This window comes from Pavona decussata, unplaced genomic scaffold, assembly GCF_977016875.1.
Source record: "Pavona decussata unplaced genomic scaffold, jaPavDecu1.1 SCAFFOLD_105, whole genome shotgun sequence".
NCBI lineage: Eukaryota > Metazoa > Cnidaria > Anthozoa > Scleractinia > Agariciidae > Pavona > Pavona decussata.
Window position 1 is genome coordinate 2,168,224 of NW_028145519.1, and position 20,551 is coordinate 2,188,774.

The 20,551-nt window shown below is 39.1% G+C and overlaps 1 protein-coding gene across 1 annotated transcript in view; it reads right to left on the minus strand.

The window, feature by feature from the left end:
• Positions 1-768: 768 nt before the first annotated feature.
• Positions 769-20,551, minus strand: part of LOC146471370 (uncharacterized) — a 39,935-nt gene continuing 20,152 nt past the window's right edge. The window contains exon 5 of the mRNA XM_085120982.1: positions 769-1,985. The gene's annotated coding sequence lies outside the window, so the exon portion shown is untranslated. The remainder of the gene's footprint in view (positions 1,986-20,551) is intronic.

The following is a 20,551-nucleotide window of genomic DNA, read 5'->3' on the forward strand; positions in this document are numbered from 1 at the left end:
TTGTAATGAAAGAAAGGCAAAGACATCCACGACCAAAAATTAAGAGTTAATCATTGTGCCAATGTGTTAAGTTTTCGTTAAATTATGGTGGATTATCAGTTATTAATAAAGCAGCTAGCTAATTAACTAGTCGTGTAATTAATAATTATCTAATTAAAACGGGTAGTGAATAAATTAATACTACTTTAGCGTCTTATGATTGTTTTTTTCCGGGCTAGTTAAAATGACTTTCGGGCTAGCACATGCTAGCCACAGCTTGCCCGAAGGGCAAGCTGCAATGCTGACTTTCTTTGCATCCTGCCTATGCACTAATTGCCCATTACAAACTACTTGACATTTTCAGCAGAAACGATTCTTTGTCATTTTTGAAGTGAAGAAAGCATGCCACTTGAATATGACGAATTTAATAGACTATTCCCAGAGTAGGGTCACATGGTCTGTATTGGGGCAACAAAACAAGGGCGCGAACAAGTTCCATTGAAAACAGCTCTAACGGTTTTAAAACGCAGGTTGTTACTTCTCTTCAACGTTAATTTCAGTTGTGAGCTAATTAAAAAGATAGTAGAGTCGACTCCCGATAACTCGAACCTTCAAGGGAAATTGAAAAAGGTTCGAGTTATCGGGAGTTCGAGTTATCGAGGGTAAAATTATATAGAAAATGACCTGAAAGGAAAGGAAAATTGGTTCGAGTTAGCGCGAGGTTCCAGTTAGCGAGGGTTCGAGTTATCGGGAGTCGACTGTAGTTACGATTCTATGATCTAAAAAATCTGAGGGAAATAAGACAAACTGTAATTTTCTTCCCTGACAATTACAAGTGAATTGAAACTTATATACATGAAGCTTTGTACAAAAAATACAATGTCACAAGCAAAAATTTGCGAAAACCTCTCTAAACATGTTGCTTGAAAAAAGTTCAGTTGTGAACTAGTTACTTATGATGAAAATGTCAGAATAAAATCGTAGTCCTGTAGCTTGTCAAAAAGTTTTGCATTGGACTACAAAAAAAAAATAAATTTAAATTAGAGAATATAGGTTTTAGAATCATAGCGACGCAATGTGCGAATGATGAAAGTAAATAAAAAACAATAAGCTCAATAAATAGCTTATCCGATGCCTTTTAAATTTCACTTTGACGTTTTCTGCAAATAACAGCAATGCCTGATTGCTTAAAGGACCAAGGTCACAGTGTTTTGGGTGCTCGCGTGCATTTTCGTTGATTATGAGCTCTAAACGAGAAAATGGCGATACAAAATTTATTCATAGATGAAATCATGGCCACATAACATATAAAGACAATTCCTGAACATTATAGATCATACTTTCATACCGCAAATCTCTTTTAATCTTGTCTACGTTTGCCCATACAAACTCCTTTTAAGCTTCCTTGTTTTTGTTGTGTTTTTCTAAAGCATTAAGCGGTTTTGAGGATTCATTCAATTCTATTACGAGTGTAAACGTGTTAAAATGCCCCCAAATTGCGTGACCTAGCCCCTTTAACTGCAAGGATTTGCCAATAAGCCTCTTTCGATATATCAAAATTGAGCTTGAAAACAAGGCCAAGAGGACACACACAAAACAAAAACTGAATAATCATGTTTATTAATTTCTGTGTTTGTGTCCTCTGGACCTAGATATCAAGTTGAAATTTAATATTTTGGAAGAAGCCTATTGCGAAGGTAGGTAGATGGATGGATGGATGGATGGATGATGGATAGATAGAGAAATTATGGAAAAGTAAAGATAACGCCTTAACATTATACAATGCCTAAACATCACACAACTCTTCCTACAACAGTCACGTGACTTTCTTATTCACGACAATGCTAGAGGCAACAACAGAGGCAACACAGTTTCAAGTTTATGACTTCATTAAGGACGTTGCCTACTAATACAGATGTCTTTTTGCACAGTTTATAACTATGCGGGAAAAGCATCTTAGCAAGGACTATTGGAATCCAAAAAGAAATTTGGGGGGAAATTATACACTTTTTTATGGATAATAAGGCAACGAAAATTCTGAAAGGTGCTAAAATACAAAGCGATGTATACCATTTTTTCCCAAATTGTAGCTTACTTATCTCTGAAAAATGCGTGGTTACCCCAAATTTTCTTTTAATATCCCAATAACCCTTGCCACGATCTGCATTTCCCGCGTACTTATAAACCGCACAAAAATATCTCAGTTTTACCAGGCATCGCCGATAAGAAATGCGACTTTCTCGGACCATCTAAAGATGCGCAGAACGTATGCACAGTAGAAAAAGTAGGCACCGTCCTTAAAGGGACACAGTCACCTGGTGCACATGATTACTCTTCTTATCAGATCTAGCATCCGCATCTTCCTTTGCGTGTGACAATGCAAGAACAGAGATGTCAAACGGACCAGTTTTTTCTGTACAAGTCACCTTTTGATTGCTTTAACTAGAAAGTAGTAACAAAATGTTAAATTGAAATGCCTTTAAGGTCATGTCTTGGGAACATCTTTTAATCGGCGAGGAGGTTAGCTTTTCCACAGTCGACTGATAAAGCACGCTCTTTCTCCTTTCATCTTCTCCGTTTTCTCGTGCTTTGCTTTGACCTCGTCTTGTTTTCTAATGTATCGGTACTGTATTTTTTCTTATTCTAGGCTCCTTCTTCTTACATGTTTAATTCAGCTCATACTCTCCAGAGTTACTTTAGTTCAGGTTGATTTAGCTGACACCCCCATCTTCTCTCTAATGTTTAGCGCCTTATTATAACATTCTTTTGCTTGTTCGTGCTTTCCAATATTCCTGTAATCAACTGCCAAGTTGTGATAGCTCCAGGCCACATCACCGTGTTCCTCTCCATGAATCTTCTCTCTAATGTTTAGCGCCTTTATGTCACATTCTATAGCTTGTTCGTGCTTTCCAATTTTCCTGTAGTCACTTGCCAAGTTGTAATAGCTCCAGGCCACATCAACGTGTTCCTCTCCATGAATCTTCTCTCTAATGTTTAACGCCTTTATGTCACATTCTATAGCTTGGTAGTACTTTCCAATATTCCCGTAATCAACTGCCAAGTTGTGATAGCTGTCTGCCACATCACCGTGTTCCTCTCCATGAATCTTCTCTCTAATGTTTAGGGCCTTTGTGTCACATTCTATAGCTTGTTCGTACTTTCCAATATTCCTGTAATCAACTGCCAAGTTGTGATAGCTGTCTGTCACATCACCGTGTTCCTCTCCATGAATCTTCTCTCTAATGTTTAGCGCCTTTGTGTCACATTCTATAGCTTGTTCGTGCTTTTTAATTTTCCTGTAGTCACATGCCAAGTTGTAATAGCTCCAGGCCACATCAACGTGTTCCTCTCCATGAATCTTCTCTCTAATGTTTAACGCCTTTATGTCACATTCTTTAGCTTGTTCGTACTTTCCAACATTACTGTAATCAATTGCCAAGTTGTAATAGCTGTCTCCCACATCACCGTGTTCTTCTCCATGAATCTTCTCTCTAATGTTTAAGGCCTTTTGGTCACACTCAATAGCTTTTTTGTCTTGTCCAATTTTACGGTAATGAACTGACAAGCTGTGATAGCTGTCTGCCACATCACCGTGTTCTTCTCCATGAATCTTCTCTCTAATGTTTAAGGCCTTTTGGTCACACTCAATAGCTTTTTTGTCTTGTCCAATTTTACCATAATGAAGTGACAAGCTGTGATAGCTGTCTGCCACATCACCGTGTTCCTCTCCATGAATCTTCTCCTTAATGTTAAGCGCCTTTTTGTTACATTCTATAGCTTGTTCGTACATTCCAATATTCCCGTAATCAATTGCCAAGTTGTAATAGCTGTGTGCCACATCACCGTGTTCTTCTCCATGAATCTTCTCTCTAATGTTTAACGCCTTTTGGTCACATTCTATAGCTTTTTCGTCTTGTCCAATTATGCTGTAAGCAATTGCCAAAGTGTGATAGTTGTTGGCCGCATGTTTGTGTTCTTGCATCTTCTTTGTCGCGTTTTTCTCACAGATCACCTGTACCTTGCTGCCAAGCTCCTTAGCCATATCATGTTGTCGCATTGCGTCATGAATACATGCCATGAAGTTATAACTACTAGCAACCTTCAGATGTTCCTCACCATAAATCGTTCTGTTGATTTTTAAAGCTTCTTCGTGATAAAATAATGCTGAAATAAAATCGTGCATGTCAAAAGCTATGTCTCCACGTAGCTTAAAAATCTTTGATTTTACTTTGGAGGACTCGATTTCTGTGGAAGCGTCGTTTTTAATCAAATCACAAACAATTTCGCAAAATCTGCTTGCGTGTTTTAGCTGAGAGAGAAACCAGCAGGCTTTGGCAGAGTACCTGATACATGAAATAACTTTCTCACGATCAATAAAGGAGGTGACAATTGTATTGTTATTGTTACGAAAAGCAATGTCACAAAAAACTCTGCTGTGTAAGGCAACTTTTCGTAACTGAACATTTCCATAGCCAGCTGTTGACAAACATTCTTTAAGATGGCTTTCAAAAACATTTATTGCTGTCGCAATACAATGATGCCTCTGTGAATCGGAATCAAAGATATCAACTGCTGTCAGTGCATCGTGGACAATGTTATGCAACCGTATAAACGTAGAGCATTCGTCTTTAACAAGCAGGGAAGATTTCAAGATGTCTGCTTTTATTAACTCTTTGATTGTGTGGCCGTTTGCGCTAGCCGCTACAAAGTCCACCACAATGTCTACTGCGATCGATTCTGAAGCACACATTGAAAGAAACAAGAAGGTCTGGCGAATGACGTCATTGGTGTCCATTGCTCTTTGTATTGCCATTTTTACTGCAGACGTCATGGTTTCCGAATATGCCGGATTCTGGGTTGCAAGAGTCTCTTCAGTTGCTTCTAGTTGACCTTGACGTAAAATTTTCAGGTAATCTTTCCATCTGAAATTTGGAGAACCACCGCTGATAATGCTTTGCACAAAATAGGCAGCAGCTGCCAAGGAAAGCGGTTGATACTCAAGAACCTCGGCAACCACCTCTACATGCTGTTGATCAGAAATCTGCGACACTCGCTTTAATAGTTCCATTGCATCATCCGGCTGCATTCCTTGACTGAGTGATTCATGGTAAGTCAGAGGAGCATTCGAGGGAATTGCAGTGCTGTCTTGAGTTGTAATCAACAACTGACCGTGACCCCACTCATTACTTGCAGTCTGGGGCAGGTAGCTTCGGACCATGGGCAAATCAACAACACCATCCACAATTATCAACCAGCTTTTAAACTTGGCAACCTTTGAAGGAATCATGGACATCGCCTTCTTAATGGTGTCGGCAGGGTTAGATGTTTTCGATTTCTCCATCTCAGTAATTGCATACTCTGTTATTCCTAACCTCTTAGCCAGGGCAACGTACGAGTCAGCAAGGGTCTCAAGAGTTTTAGCGTTCAGGGTAGCAACAAACGTAAGACCCGTGTCCGAGTGTCGTGATTTGAAATTGTAGAAATCATCTCCAATTTGACGGGCAAGTTGACTTTTGCCACATCCAGGATTTCCAGACAGATAAATGGTGCTAACTTTGTCATTACTCCCGTCATAAAGTTCTTGCATCTTGTTTGTAATCCTTTTAATGTCACTGGAACGCCTGATAATGTCATGAGGTGGCATAAACGGTAAAGAGGAAAATGATTCAATCTTGGAATTAATTTCCTGTGTGAGAACCTTGTTTTCCTCTTTTACAGAGGATAAGCCAACTTGCGTTTTCTGTAGGGCGTTTGTTGTCGTATCCAGGTCAGATTTTACTTGATCCAGTTCAGTCTTTGTTTGGTCCAGTTCGGTCTTGAGAACATCAATTCTCTTCTTCAAGTCTTTGACTTCTTCCGTGGGAAACCCTGATTGGTTTTTGACGTCCTCGATCGCATGAACGGGAAGACCCAAACTTGTAAATGCGTTTAAAGTGCCCCTAACCCTTCAATTTGTTTTCTTTTGGTAGATTTCCATTTCTGTGAAGAACTCATTTTCGAAATTTTTTTTCAGAAATATTGAATCCTTTTTTTTTTACGAGCGCTTAAAGTTACTGAAATTTTTGAATTTTTGCGCCCTTTAAGCCCCGCTGGACAATTTTTTGTCTCGTGGGCTCATTAGGAACGAGCCAATGGGAAGCGACACTTTCTTCGCTGTGACGTAAGAAAAGGCCTCGCATCGTTATCAGAAGGAATCTTATGCATGCTGATTCCTTTCTCTACATTTTGAGAGTTGTTCCATCCAAAAACCACACAATTTCCAACCATTTTCTCTGTTTACAATTGAAGCATTACCGCGAATCTTCGGATATTTTTGCACGATGTCCTTTTCTTACGTCACGCTCCATATTTGGCCGAGTGGGGGACTAATGCGAACGATAGGTGAAAATATCGACAAGACTGCCTTCACTTCTAGCGCTTGTAAAAACAAAAGGATTCAATATTTCTCAAAAATTTTTTCGAAAATGAGTTCTTGAAAGATATGGAAATCTACCAAAAGAAAACAAATTGAAGGGTTAGGGGCACTTTAACACTCTTGTCACATAAGCTTGAAATGCAGCATCTTTGAGTTCGTCATTGTTGATATGAGCTACGTCATTTCTTACCAGACGTAGATCGTCGACAGCAGCGTGGATCAGTGGGCCAAGGGTGGAGCCGATGGCGTTCGAAACAAGAAAAACCGAAAACAAACAACTGCAATCCCACTCGGAAGAATTACAATTCTGTATTATATTCAGAAACCGGCCATTCATTGTTGTCTTTTTCCGTTTAGTTTCTTCGTAATAGAAATCGTTGCCATTCCGAGCCGTGTCTAGCAATGGTCCATACGAAGTTGTGCTGTAACGAAAATCCCATTCCTGTTTGAAGATCTTTCGAAGTCCCTCTGGAAGTAACTTGACAGCAATGTGACACATTCGAAAATAATTCAGTTCCTCTGATGAGTACTCCATTGTTGGCGAGCCTGTAAAGCGAAACCTTTCTAAGATTAATCCTTAAATACTAAAACAAAGTGACCGTTTTTACTTTTATGTCATCTGTCCCGCTTAGTAAAACTAATTCTCTTAGGACCCTCCTCCCTCATTTGACGTTAAGTGTAACCCATTTCCCGTTTTCTTTTCCCTTTTGTTTGAGTGGGGAGGGGTCAAGCAAAGAGGGGGGAGGGGAAAGTAATGAATTTGGACGGATAAAAATTGAATAGTTTTAACATGAAAACGGGTTTTGTGTGGTAAACCATAGAGGGTGATAATTTTAGGGGGGGCCAAAGCTACTTTGCTACGAATTTTGCCTTTGCTTTTAAATGTAGTAGCAATTTGATGTGATGAACGCATCCTTCAAATTCAGCTTTTAAGCAATTTAAGCAAATATGGCTCAACATTCAACACACAAAATCCAGTATATAATAGAACTGAGCAAGTCCGATCCGGAGCGTTGTTTTGTTAAGTTTTGGCCAAGAAAGCTTTATACGCTCATATATGCCCCTTTTTTGCAAAAACTTTTCAATTATAATAAAAATTATCTATTGTCATTATTATACCAAATATTCCTTTCCTACAAAGGTCTTAACCTTCAGAAAGTGAATAAAAAAGCAATTAAAATGGGAGTTGGAGGAAGTCACACCTTTCAAACAACTGAATGGAAAAGAGAGTTTACTCAAAAGTCCATGATGAATAATGGCTACTCAGTGTGCTAAAAGGGGAAAGCGTAAGGAGATCTGAATATCACGGTAGTCATACCTAGTATCAACTCCTGGTTTTCACCTCTTCCTTGTTATCTCCCACCTTCGTACTTTGTTCCATTTGCAAAGCATTACAAATACAATATTAACATTGTTTGTCTTTTCCCCCACCCCCACCCCCTCAAAATACCACAACTTTATCCCTGGTTCCAGCCTCTCCCTAAGCATCCCTCTCTCCACCTCCACAAGTCAAGTGTCAGTCGAAAATACTTCGCTGACTTTTAAAAAAACTTGTTTCTTTATCTACAACAGCCAGGCTGTCCTAAGGGCACAAGGGCATCCTTTATTTAAGGAACTGTGGCTTAGGCGCAAAATTTGTGGTTTGATTATCGTTGTTTATTTATAATAAATAAGAAGCTGTTTCCAGCTTATACTCGGGTCATATTTGACTGTGTGGTGCGTAAGCCTACAATGTTTTAGCAGTGATAACCTCCAACATCGCCAATTCCCCCAAACAGATAGCCTGCGAGCAAGCTCTCTTGGGGGTAGATTCTCTTTCCCCCTTCCGCCCCCCACCCCCAAGAGAGCTTGCTCGCAGGCTACCAAATAGATAGATACAGAGATATAGTGAGGCAATAAGTAATCACCAGATAGAATTGCATTTCTTGCAGTAAAAATGAAATACAGGGGAAAACGACATTTGTCATACCAACGCTTTTTAAAACCCCCGGGTTTTAATCCTTACGTTTTCACCTTCTGTTTAGAGACAGAAACCATTTGTACGGTCCTAATATGTATGTGATGCCGGGTCAATGACGGATCGTAATTTTCGGTATGATCTAGACCCGGCGGGGTATTCCCTTATGTGACCTTAACGGGGACGGGTGGTCGGATAGGGTATGGTTTTCAGGGTGTTTTGTCTTGAACGGGGTATCTATTTCATCACTTTCTGTCTTAAACAGGGTATCCCTACATGACCTAATGACCTAATGAACGCCCGGGCCGTACCTCCCTACCCAAGCATCTGTTGAGTACCCCCCCCCCCCCCTCCGGGATCTAAAGTAACGTTACGCATTACGCGTACGTTACCCTTGTACGTTTTTCAATGTTTCACTGTTTATATTTTAAATGAAATTCAGGGGAAAGCATTTGTTATTCACCTTTCATTTGAAGACAGAAACCGTTTCTACATTGATTGTTTTTCTTTAGTAAACGTGAGACATCTTTATCTATCTTGGCCCGCGGGGTCATAGACTGATTTGGCTGCCAAATTTTCGGTTAAACAAACTAACCTCGAGGAACTAAGAAAGCTAAGTAAAAAAAAAAACATAAAAACCTCTCGAATTTTTAAAGTGCTAGTAATGAAAAGATGAAATATGAATGGTTGAAAAACTTGGAAAGTTAAAAGATGCACAAACGACACTATAAAAATAGACACATAAACAGATTAAGTTTCCTCGCATCTGTTAATCGCATAAAGTTTAAAAGTCTTCCCCTTGGAAATAGAAAATACCTCTCTAGGTATTAGCGAATGCCCTTTCTGTTAAAGTTGATAAATTCTAGCAGAACCTGGAACAAGTCTTATTTTTAGTCATTTGTGTCTTGCATCTGCCATCCTTTATGTGACACGTCAGTGGTGAACTTCAGACTCGGCACCTCACGGCGGGGATGTACAATCTGCGAGCCAGCGAGGCCCGGGAGCGAGGCATGCGAGGCAGACGTGTGAGGCACTCAGGTTAGCCTAAAAAACACTCAGATTAGCCTAAAGAGCACTCCAGTTACCCTAAATAGCACTTAGGTTAGCTTAAATAGCTCCCGGGTTAGCTTAACGGTTAGCAGTTTATGATGGGGTTGTTCATGCCTCGCATGCCTCGCACGTCTGGCTCGCATATTGTAAACACTTCTCACGGCCCGAAAACAAAGAACGCGACCGAGAATTTAAAGAATTTGATAACACGACAGAAAACTTAACTCGTACCAGCCCAGTACAAAAAACGAAACCGAGAACAATAACTCGTGGCCCGAAGTCTTATCTCTCGGCCCATCGCGACCCCAAAAATAAAAAAGAATTTCATGATGCTACCGAAACCTTAACTCGTGCCGCCTTACGGCCCGAGTAACAAGTAAGTTTATCCTGAGAACCTTTAACCTCCTAGGCCCCAATAGTGACCATAATCTATTTTCTTCTGACAATGTCACTACTTCATTAAACATGCTGGGTAATGAGAATAAAGTAAATGATCAACAAAGATTAAAATTTCGTGATGTTGAAACAAATTCTCCTAAATACAACTATACAAAAATTAAAGAAAAAAGTCAGGAGAATCTGCACATTGATACTGGAACTCAAACAGCTATTATAAGAGAGAAGGGCATTTGATCAAAAGCGTATTGATGGGGATGAAATATGTGAAATACATGTGTTTGAGCCACAGATGAAAAAGTGAATAAGTGAGAGACCATCAGAGTTGTGTAAACAACTTTTAAAAGCAGTCGTAAACACAGGCAGCCCAAGCTCATACCAGTAGAGAGTACTGAGTAATAGTTAATTGCTATAAGTGGGACATTAAATATTTATGACCTTTGAGTGCAAGCAGTACTGGGTTACAGTACAGGCCACTGTTTAGAATTTTAACAGGTTATAAGACTTTGTGAGCTTGGGCTGCCTGTGTTGTAAAAAGATTAAGCTAGCTTGAAAAAAATTCAGGCTTGAACGGGTCTCAAACCCATGATCCGTGTGATAGTGGTGCACTACCAAATGAGAAATCAAGCCAACTGGGAGCTCACCACCATCATGGGTTTTTGCATTAATACCAGTAGAGGTGAGGTGATGGAAGTAGGTGAACAGCAGATGAAAGAATGATCAATAAGTGAAAGACCATCCCCTTTAGACATGCTTCATTGTTTTCATCCAGTTTCATAAATTATAGTGAGGCCCTGTTAGGGTTTTAGGATTACAGATTATTAGGGTTGAAGGAAGAAAGAATATGGCTTATTGACCACTAAATATTATGGATTATTTGTGTTACATTTTAGGATTATTTATGGTTTATTATCAGGCATAATTATCACATCCATTTTTTTTACGTAAAAGCCCCCCCCCAAAAAAAAAAAAACATTAAAATATAAAATAAAAAAAAAAGGGTATTAAAAAATCATAAAAGTTATAAAAAAATGACACACGTTTATCTCCAGTTAGTAACATCTCTTGGACAAAATTCCAAGCTCCCAATGCCAGCTGGTAATTTATAGGTAATAACACTTTTATGAAGACAGGCGTTCAAAGGTCACAGCCTTAGTAACTTAAACTCAGTAACCACCCCTACGTTTCATGACTCAGGGGTATAGAAATACAACACCTGACATATCTGACATACAGTACCTAAGTTTTTCATTTGATATAGGATGGTAATGGGGGCTTATCATATATAGGTTGTTGCAAAATTTTAGTTAAGGGATAAATATTTTTTTTACAAAACTGGGATACGGATTATTTCCAAAATGTTAATGTACGTTGCATGGTTATTCAAATATTCACATGTACATGCCATTTATGTTTTCAGAATTTAAATTAAGTGCCGAGTTTGAAAGAAAGAAATAGTAAATTAAAAAATTGTCTTAAAAATTATCATTGGCCAGCAGGGGGAATCAATAAAATCAGAGTTGACCTGAAATCAGCGGAATCCACATGACCCCAGGCTTAAATGTGCCTTCAATCTTTACATCTATTCCCTGCATTCACAATCACTCTTTCTTAAAAGCGAGGATGCTTCTGTCTAGATTTCTCAGTTCATGAAACCCACAAAGCTAAAAAAGTGACCAGTGAGTGCTCAATATGTACAAAATTATTTCCAGATGTAAACAAATTGATGATCAGTGACAACAATGAGAAATTGATGGGTAATCAATGAGTAACCGACTGATTAGCCATTGTTTGTTTATTGGCAATGATCAATCCCGTACGAAAATTCTGAGCGAGACACGAGCGAGATTCCGGCCTTAGAAATGAGCGAGACATAGCCAAACACTAATCAGGCTTGCAAGAGCGTGACATTTTGAACGATACGTGAGCGAGAATCCACCAAGACAAATGAGCAAGACACAGCCAAACACTAATCAGGCTTGCAAGAGCGTGACAATTTGAACGATAAATGAACGGGAATGGAGCAAGACATTTGTATTGCTGATGTTTTGCTGAAATTGTGGCTTGAATTTGTCTCGCTAGAGTCGGGCTGTATTATGGCCTAAATTATAATGTAGGTAATGCAACACCAGATAATAAAAATAGCACGCACACATTAACTACCTGTCGTACTTCGCGTCAAAAACTCGTTTATTATAAATCTACGCAATGACTACAAATTATGACTACAATATATTTTAACAAAATTAAACGTTTCTGCATTTAATAGTACTTTCTGAGGTAACTGAAACATCAGAATTAGTGGGATGTTTACTACGAAGTGAACTGACATATGTGAGTTAAATTGTTTATCTTTTGATCTAGGCGGTGTACTCTGCACGCAATGTTTTCTGTTTGCGACTCTTCGATACAACTGGAAATTGAAACGAATACACGGCTATTCGAAAGGCTATTCAAAAACGAAACTCTTTTAGCCTACTTGGTGCTATTGTGACTTTAAAATTATGACAGAAAAACCGAGTATAATTTTACAATACCTCATTCTAGCTCACTCCGATCTGTGGAGTACATACCTAAACCGCGAAACGCCTTGTATACAAGTAGCGGACGGTATTTTGCTGGGTATTAAACGTAAACCTTTTTCTGTTACCTCCAAAATATTTATATTACAAAAGAAAAGAAGAGTCGCTCAAGGTGTGCCGTTTGTTTCCTGCTGTTTCCCTTGCTGCACCAGAAGCTTTCGTTTTGAACAGCTAACTTGATTCCTAAAGATTTAATTGATTTGTTTTGGTTGCGGGGCGGTCCTTTTGGTTTGCAGAAACACATCACGCATTCTGAAAAACAACGTAGAAAACGAAGAAATAATTTAGAGCTGCTATAGTGTTAGTCAGCTTTTTATCAACACCGTTTGAGCTTCACTGAGGACCGTTTGAGCTTCATTTGAGCACGCACTAATGATTCATGGCTAAAATAAGTTTAACCGTTAAATGCCCGGGCTGAAAACAGCATCATCATCGGAACAACCCCACGTGCATGTACATTTTTATAGCCGTGAATCGATCGTTTTCCATCCAGTGGGAATTCAGGTAAAGTATATCAATTATTTTATCATTATACTTACGTTTGGGACGCACATGGAGAATAAATGAATCCCGAGGAAAGCCGTTTGCTTCTCTTGAATGCGCCAGTTTTACCAAGCTCTTTGAATTCATCAGAATTCATCCACCGGCCAGGGTACAACGAGAATTTGGTACACTGACCTTTTTATCGCTGTGAAAGTATATGTAAGCATACAAAATTCCATCCATATCTTCGGAAACTAACACAATCAAAAAGATTATTTTGAAGAAAATGGGGCTAAACGGTCAAACGTCTGAATGCTGAGCTTTCCTACTTGAACTGCCTGGCGCTAACGTAACGGGATAAGATTTCAAAACAACAGCCAATCAGGAAAGTCGAGTTCTTGATCATGCGATAGGTATCATCTATCTCTTTGCTTGAATTGTTTGTTATTTCAGCAGTGCGTGATTCTACCCCAATTTTTTATTACGCGGGATGCCCTGAGGGGGCATACCGTGTCTAAAAACGGGTCGATTTCTTTTTTTTCTTCGTCGTAGCTACAAATCGCCACATTAATTACGCGGGATGCCCTGAGGGGGCATACCGTGTCTTAAAACGGGTCGATTTCTTTTTTTACGCGGGATGCCCTGAGGGGGCATACCGTGTCTAAAAACGGGTCGATTTCTTTTCTTTTTCTTCCTCGTAGCTACAAATCGGTACATTAATTTATTCATTAAACTCTCCCCTCTCCTACTCGGGGTGTATTGTTCTGATTGTCTTCAACAGAAGCAGGCCAATCAAAATCCATTCTTGTCGCTTACATCGCGAGGGAGGGGACCCACTCACCCCTACCTGTGTGACGTCAACGCATCATTTGATCTATTTATTAAAAACAGATTAAATTTGGCTCCATATTGTTAACATGTTGTGGACTCAAGTGTGCCATTTTCAAACGGAAATTTCACCATTTTGAAGCGGCAAATCGAAAGAATAACTTCTAAGAAGCACCCGACATTTAAAACGGTGGAAATTGGTGAGTTCCTGGCGAAGGAATCGTGCTTTGTTTGACAGTCTTAGACCACGACGCGAGACTGAAAAGAGGTCATTGAGAAGCTTACGTTATCGCAATGGAATTCCCGCAATTTCCCTTGAAACCCTGAGTAGCGTTACACAAGGGAAACAACGTAACGCGATCGTCGTGACTCAAACTATTCCATTAGCAAGGATAGTTTTATCAATCGGCGAAGCATACAGTTGGAATAAATGAATCAGCCCCAGCATCTCGCGTAATGCCAGTATAGCAGGCATCTTGTTTTTTCTTCGTAGGGTACATTAATTTATTCATTAAACTCTCCCCTCTCCTACTCGGGATGTATTGTTCTGATTGTCTTCAACAAAGGCAGGCCAATCAAAATCCATTCTTGTCGCTTATATCGTGAGGGAGGGGACCCACTCACCCCTACCTGTGTGACGTCAATGCATCATTTGATATATTTATTAATGACAGATTAAATAGTCGCGCCATATTGTTTAAACATGTTCTGGACTCAAGTGTGCCGTTTTCAAACGGAAATTTCACCATTTTGAAGCGGTAAATCGAAAGAATAACTTCTAAGAAGCACTCGACATCTAAAACGGTGGAAATTGGAGAGTTCCTGGCAAAGGAATCGTGCTTTCTTTGACAGTCTTAGTCCACGATTGCAGACAGAGAAGAGGTCATTGAGAAGCTTACCTATTCCCGCAATTTCCCTGGAAACCCTGAGTAACGTAACACAAGGGAAACAACGTAACGCGATCGTCGTGACTCAAACTATTCCATTAGCAAGGATAGTTTGATCAATCGGCGAAGCATACAGTTGGAATAAATGAATCAGTCCGGGCATCACGCGTAATGCCAGTATAGCAGGCATCTTGTTTTTTTTTCTTCCTCGTATCCACAAATCGGTACATTAATTTATTCATTAAACTCTCCCCTCTCCTACTCGGGGTGTATTGTTCTGATTGTCTTCAACAAAAGCAGGCCAATCAAAATCCATTCTTGTCGCTTACATCGCGAGGGAGGGGACCCACTCACCCCTACCTGTGTGACGTCAACGCATCATTTGATCTATTTATTAAAGACGTATTAAATTTGGCGCCATATTGTTAACATGTTCTGGACTCAAGTGTGCCGTTTTCAAACGGAAATTTCACCATTTTGAAGCAGTGAATCGAAAGAATAACTTCTAAGAAGCACCCGAAATTTAAAACGGTGGAAATTGGTGAGTTCCTGGCAAAGGAATCGTGCTTTGTTTGACAGTCTTGAACCACGACGCGAGATTGAAAAGAGGTCATTGAGAAGCTTACGTTATCGTAATGGAATTTTACATATTTCCGGTGAAAGTCTGAGTCGCATAACACAAGGGAAACAACGTAACGCGATCGTCGTGACTCAAACTATTCCACTAGCAAGGATAGTGTTATCAATCGGCGAAGCATACAGTTGGAATAAATGAATCAGCTGCAGCATCTCGCGTAATGCCAGTATAGCAGGCATCTTGTTTATTCATTAAACTCTCCCCTCTCCTACTCGGGATGTATTCTTCTGATTGTCTTCAACAACAGCCCGCCAATCAAAATCCATTCTTGTCGCTTATATCGCGAGGGAGGGGACCCACTCACCCCTACCTGTGTGACGTCAATGCATCATTTGATCTATTTATTAAAGACAGATTAAATTGTGGCGCCATATTGTCTTAACATGTTTTGGACTCAAGTGTGCCGTTTTCAAACGGAAATTTCACCATTTTGAAGCCGTAAATCGAAAGAATAACTTCTAAGAAGCACCCGACACGTAAAACGGTGGAAATTGGTGAGTTCTTAGCGAAGGAATCGTGCTTTGTTTGACAGTCTTAGATCAAACACGCGAGACTGAAAAGAGGTCATTGAGAAGCTTACGTTATCGTAATGGAATTTCACGAATTTCCGCTGATAGTCTGAGTCGCGTAACACAAGGGAAGCAACGTAACGCGATCGTCGTGACTCAAACTATTCCATTAGCAAGGATAGTTTTATAAATCGGCGAAGCATACAGTTGGAATAAATGAATCAGCCCCAGCATCACGCGTTATGCCAGTGTAACAGGCATCTTGTTGTATTTTATTTCGTGTAGCTAATAATTGCACTCGGAGTCAAGTATTTCGCCAAAAACAATTTATAGCCGTATCAATACTCGTAAAAGATCCTCGAAACATGCCAATCGATCATCTTCACGAACGTTGGTTTTTCGTCATGTTTGGAACACGCTCAGAGCCAGCCATATTATCGCCCATATTCGTGCACTGCAAAATTCATGGTCTACAAACCCAGAGGAGGTAAATATTTTTTTAACTATCACGTTGATGTATCGTTCCATTCTCGGCCATAACACAGCCCAGCAAATGTCACGTTCACCGCGTAAACGGTGTAAAACCCGTCTCACTCGATCACGCTAATTTCTGGCTATATTATCGCTCTGAACATAGCAAGACAAATGTCTTGTTCTACTGCTGTAGCGAGACAAATCTGGTGTCTCGCTTTGTCTCGTTCAATTTACGCCGCAAAAATAACTTTATGGTCAGAATCAGGCCGGATTCTCGCCGTGTCAGGCGGTAAATTTTCGTACGGGATGGCTAATTGATGACGAATCGATGAACAAAAATGCTGATGTCAGTCAAGTTATGTATAATTAATGTTATATGCCGCATTTTTCTATAACTTAGTTTCCTGTTATAAATTCTTTATGTGAATGGTTTGCGACGATAGTGATAGGCAAAGAGGAATTGTGCACGCAAGGTTAAATGGGGAATTAGTAACTGTTATTCACCTTTGTTGCACTAATTTCAACTTAATTTGTGCACTCAAATTATTTCACATTTCTGTACTACATTTGAGATCAATTGAGATGCCCTCCACCAATATAAATTAGATTGCATAAATTTGTATTTTTTTTATTATATATATGAAAAAAATCTTGGGAGTTTAAATCCCGAAATCTTTTCTGCATGCGTATTAAATTTGGCGATTTTTTTAAAAAAAGAGAAAAATTTATACTCTTAAAAATTAGTAACAACAAGGTAGTTCAGCCCATTTATTTATCTTTTTTTGATATAATTCAGTTTGTCTCACTTTCAGTTTTCGTGTTTTTTTTTATTTTGTCATGAATTTAATTCACTCTATTTCATGCTCCAGAATGTTCCCGAGTGTTCCATGCTGTGGGTTCGCTCAACACCCTATTCCGGTTGCATGATGCTATTTAATTGCATCTCGTCACATGGCCAGAAGCCCCATATTGGGCTTTACAGGGACGTGCTGCTGTATAGGGTATGGTTTTTGGCCCGTCTGCCCTGAACAGGGTATATATAATTTCAAGCAAGTCTGTCCTGGACCCGTCCTAGACTGGGTATGGTTGGAAGACTGTCATTGCATTGTCTATTTGGCGACCTGAAATCAGACACGTTTGTCTGTGTTTATTTTAGTGAACAACGCTTCGCGTTAACTAAGTTTCCACCCATTGGTTCACCTCTGTTAATGCGAAATGTTAGGATTTTTCGCCATCACTTCTAGGTATTTGTATTATTTTATCTGTTGTGATTGGTGTTCGCATTTCAATGCGTGGAACATCACGTTCGCTAAGAGACAGAGGGTCTTTAAATGTAATTATTATTGCCAATAAACACTTGTGTAAAACAAGAGCTAGAATTAAGTTGTCCTTTGTGTACAAGTGATAAAAGGGCAGCCAATTTATCTTAGAGACTGCATGAGAACTGCTATGCTGCCCTTGCTGACCGCCTAAAGAAACTAAATTTGTCATCCAAAATTCCACGAGCACGGGTTGGATATGAGATGATAGATAACCAATGAGGCTAATGGTCGCCATTTCTCGGCCATATGGTATAATGGGTCATATACCACGGCCGCTAAGCCAATCAAATCCCTCAAATTGCATTATACAATGATTGAGTTTTTAATAATAAATATTACAACAATAAAAACACTAAAAGAATGAACTAATCCATAAAAAACTTTTTAACTTATAAGGCTTTAAAAGAACTCACACTTGTTGCCTCACGAATGGAAAGGGGAAGGGAGTTCCAAAATTGTTCCCACAATTCTATGAAGATAAGTATATTTAAGAACATTGGTTCTTGGATATCTCATCTTTAGAGTCAACTTATCATTGTGTCTAAACGAATAGTGATCAGTTTCCTGATAGAAAATCTTCATAAGGTCCAATATCAATATCAATTATTCCGTGAAGAGCTTTGTATAAAAAAGTAACATCTGCTAACAATCGCCTTTTTTCCATTTTAAGTATTAATATTACTACCGCATTTTAATTTGCATCATTATTTTCATCTTAATTAGTACCATCGGTGATCTCCTTTAATATGGGGTCTTAGCCTCTTTTGCATTTCGTCCCGCTTCTGTTTTTGTATGCCATATTAATTTTTAAATTGTGCTTGTTAAGCATATTTTCACTACGAAAGTGATTTTATGGCTGCCTCGGCTCTGGTTCGATATAAAAGGAAATAATTCAAAACTGAAAGGCGTATTTTTGCGGGATCGTGATCGTGATTGGCGATCTGCTTTAATATGGGGTCTTTATAGACTCTTTTGCATTTTATCTCTAATGGCTTCTGTTTTTGTATGCCATATATAAATTTGTAAATTGTGCTTGCTAAGCATATTTTCACTACGTCGTTCGAGAAAGCGATTTTATGGCTGCCCCTGGTTCGATAAAGGAAATAATTTAAAACTGAAAGGCGTATTTTCCCGGGATCGTGATCTATAAATCCCCAAATGAAATGGATCATACGTAAGCTAATTGTTGTGGATACCGGTAGACGAGTTATTTGTGCCGGTAATCATATTCTGACAAATTAAAACCACGTACAAAATCATCCAGCAAAGCAATTAAGACTTCCCCTGTTCCAGGTTTGATAAATCGAATCGCCCAAACTGACTGTATTTTTGACTCATTTTTGTCGCAAAACGGTGACGTGACTTTTGGGATTCTGATCAATAGCGATCTTGGATCGAGAAGCTTCAATGAAACGTTTTTCCTTACCTGTAGCTCCACTAAACGAAACCTTCTGATGGCGTATATTCTTCTCAACTTAACAGCCAAACCCCGAAAACGAAGCAGGTGAAAATAAGGAATATAAAAGCGAGCAAAATACAGAATGATAAATTATTATCCCTCGATCACCTTCGAATGTTTCCTTGCATAATGTACTTTTCGTTTCTATCATTATGGGCAGCACTAACAGGAATCCGGAATCCGGAATCCGGAATTCAAAACCAGGAAGCCGGAACCCGGAACCCGGAACCCGGAACCCGGAACCCGAAATCGGAGAGAGAAATATTTCATGGTGAAATATATGACTTGGGGTAATAAAGACGGAAGAAAAAAACTTAAATCACTTGTTGGCATAAAATAAAACAACGCTGTTTATAAAGGAAGCAACAACTTACGGGACAGAGAGAGGCAACGAGAATTGCTTCAGACCGTATGTACAGATGGCGGAATCTCCAATTAAGAAGTGCTGAAGGCTAAAGCGGTAAGTTACCTGAGTGCATACTTTCTTCCTCTTTTGTTTCATCCATTTTCCGGATACCCCGTTTCAACTTGTTTTGAAAAAAGGCTGTTAAATTAGTCGGAAGGTAGCGAAGTGAAACTGCAGGTAGAGTGAGGGAAAATTCCAGGTAAGTCAGCAAATCGGAACCGAAGCGCGCTAGAGGAGCGAAGTCTGATGAAAATCATTTGGTGGATTTACTGATTTTATTCCGGGTCATAATTTATTTATTTATTCTATATAATTTACCCACAAATACTGGATAATTGTCGAACTACCGCGTTTGTCATGTTGCCGTGAGATGTTCGTCATTTTAAACAAAATGTATTGGTCAGGTCATAAAGCGTTATCATTCAGCTGGTGTCTGTAATGCTGAATCTACTTCCGTTAAAAAAGATTGACACGTAGACTCAAAGCTCTTGATTTACAAGACGTTTCAATAATGATAAAACAGTCTAGAAGGAAAGAGCACACAGCCTAACTCCTATCTACTAAAACGTGGATAATGATGATGATGTACCATTAGTATTAAAATAATTATTGTTACAGTTTGCAACAGTTAGTTTTGTTTGTTACAATTTAATGGCATTTAAATTTACAATTTAGTAATTACGGAATTAGCGAAGAAAACACATCGTTTCCATGTCGCCATGATATCATTCTCATGTGACAAAATGCTGACATCGAAACAATGGGCCAGTTACTTAAACAAAGTCTAACTTAGGCCGTGGCTTAATACGATCAGTGGGCCTCCAAATCTGTTTATAAGTGGTTTATCTTAAGTAGATAAATAGTTTTCTAGTCTGGGATGCAAGCCTTCTTGTTACCGTCAGCAGCAGACAATGTTTAGATATGATTGGTGGCAAAATTGAAAACAGCTTAGAACGTGGTTTTGTTAAACACCGTCTAAACTATCTTTGACTCAATGTGTTTTCTTGGCTAATTTTTATCCTTAATTGTGTATCTAAATCTAATCTAATATAATAGTTATTATTATTATTATTGCTGTTAAAAAAGAAGTCGTAAGGAAGATTGTAAGAGTGTGAGGACCTATGTAAAACCAATCACTTTAGTTACTTGTAGTTTTTCTTTTACCCC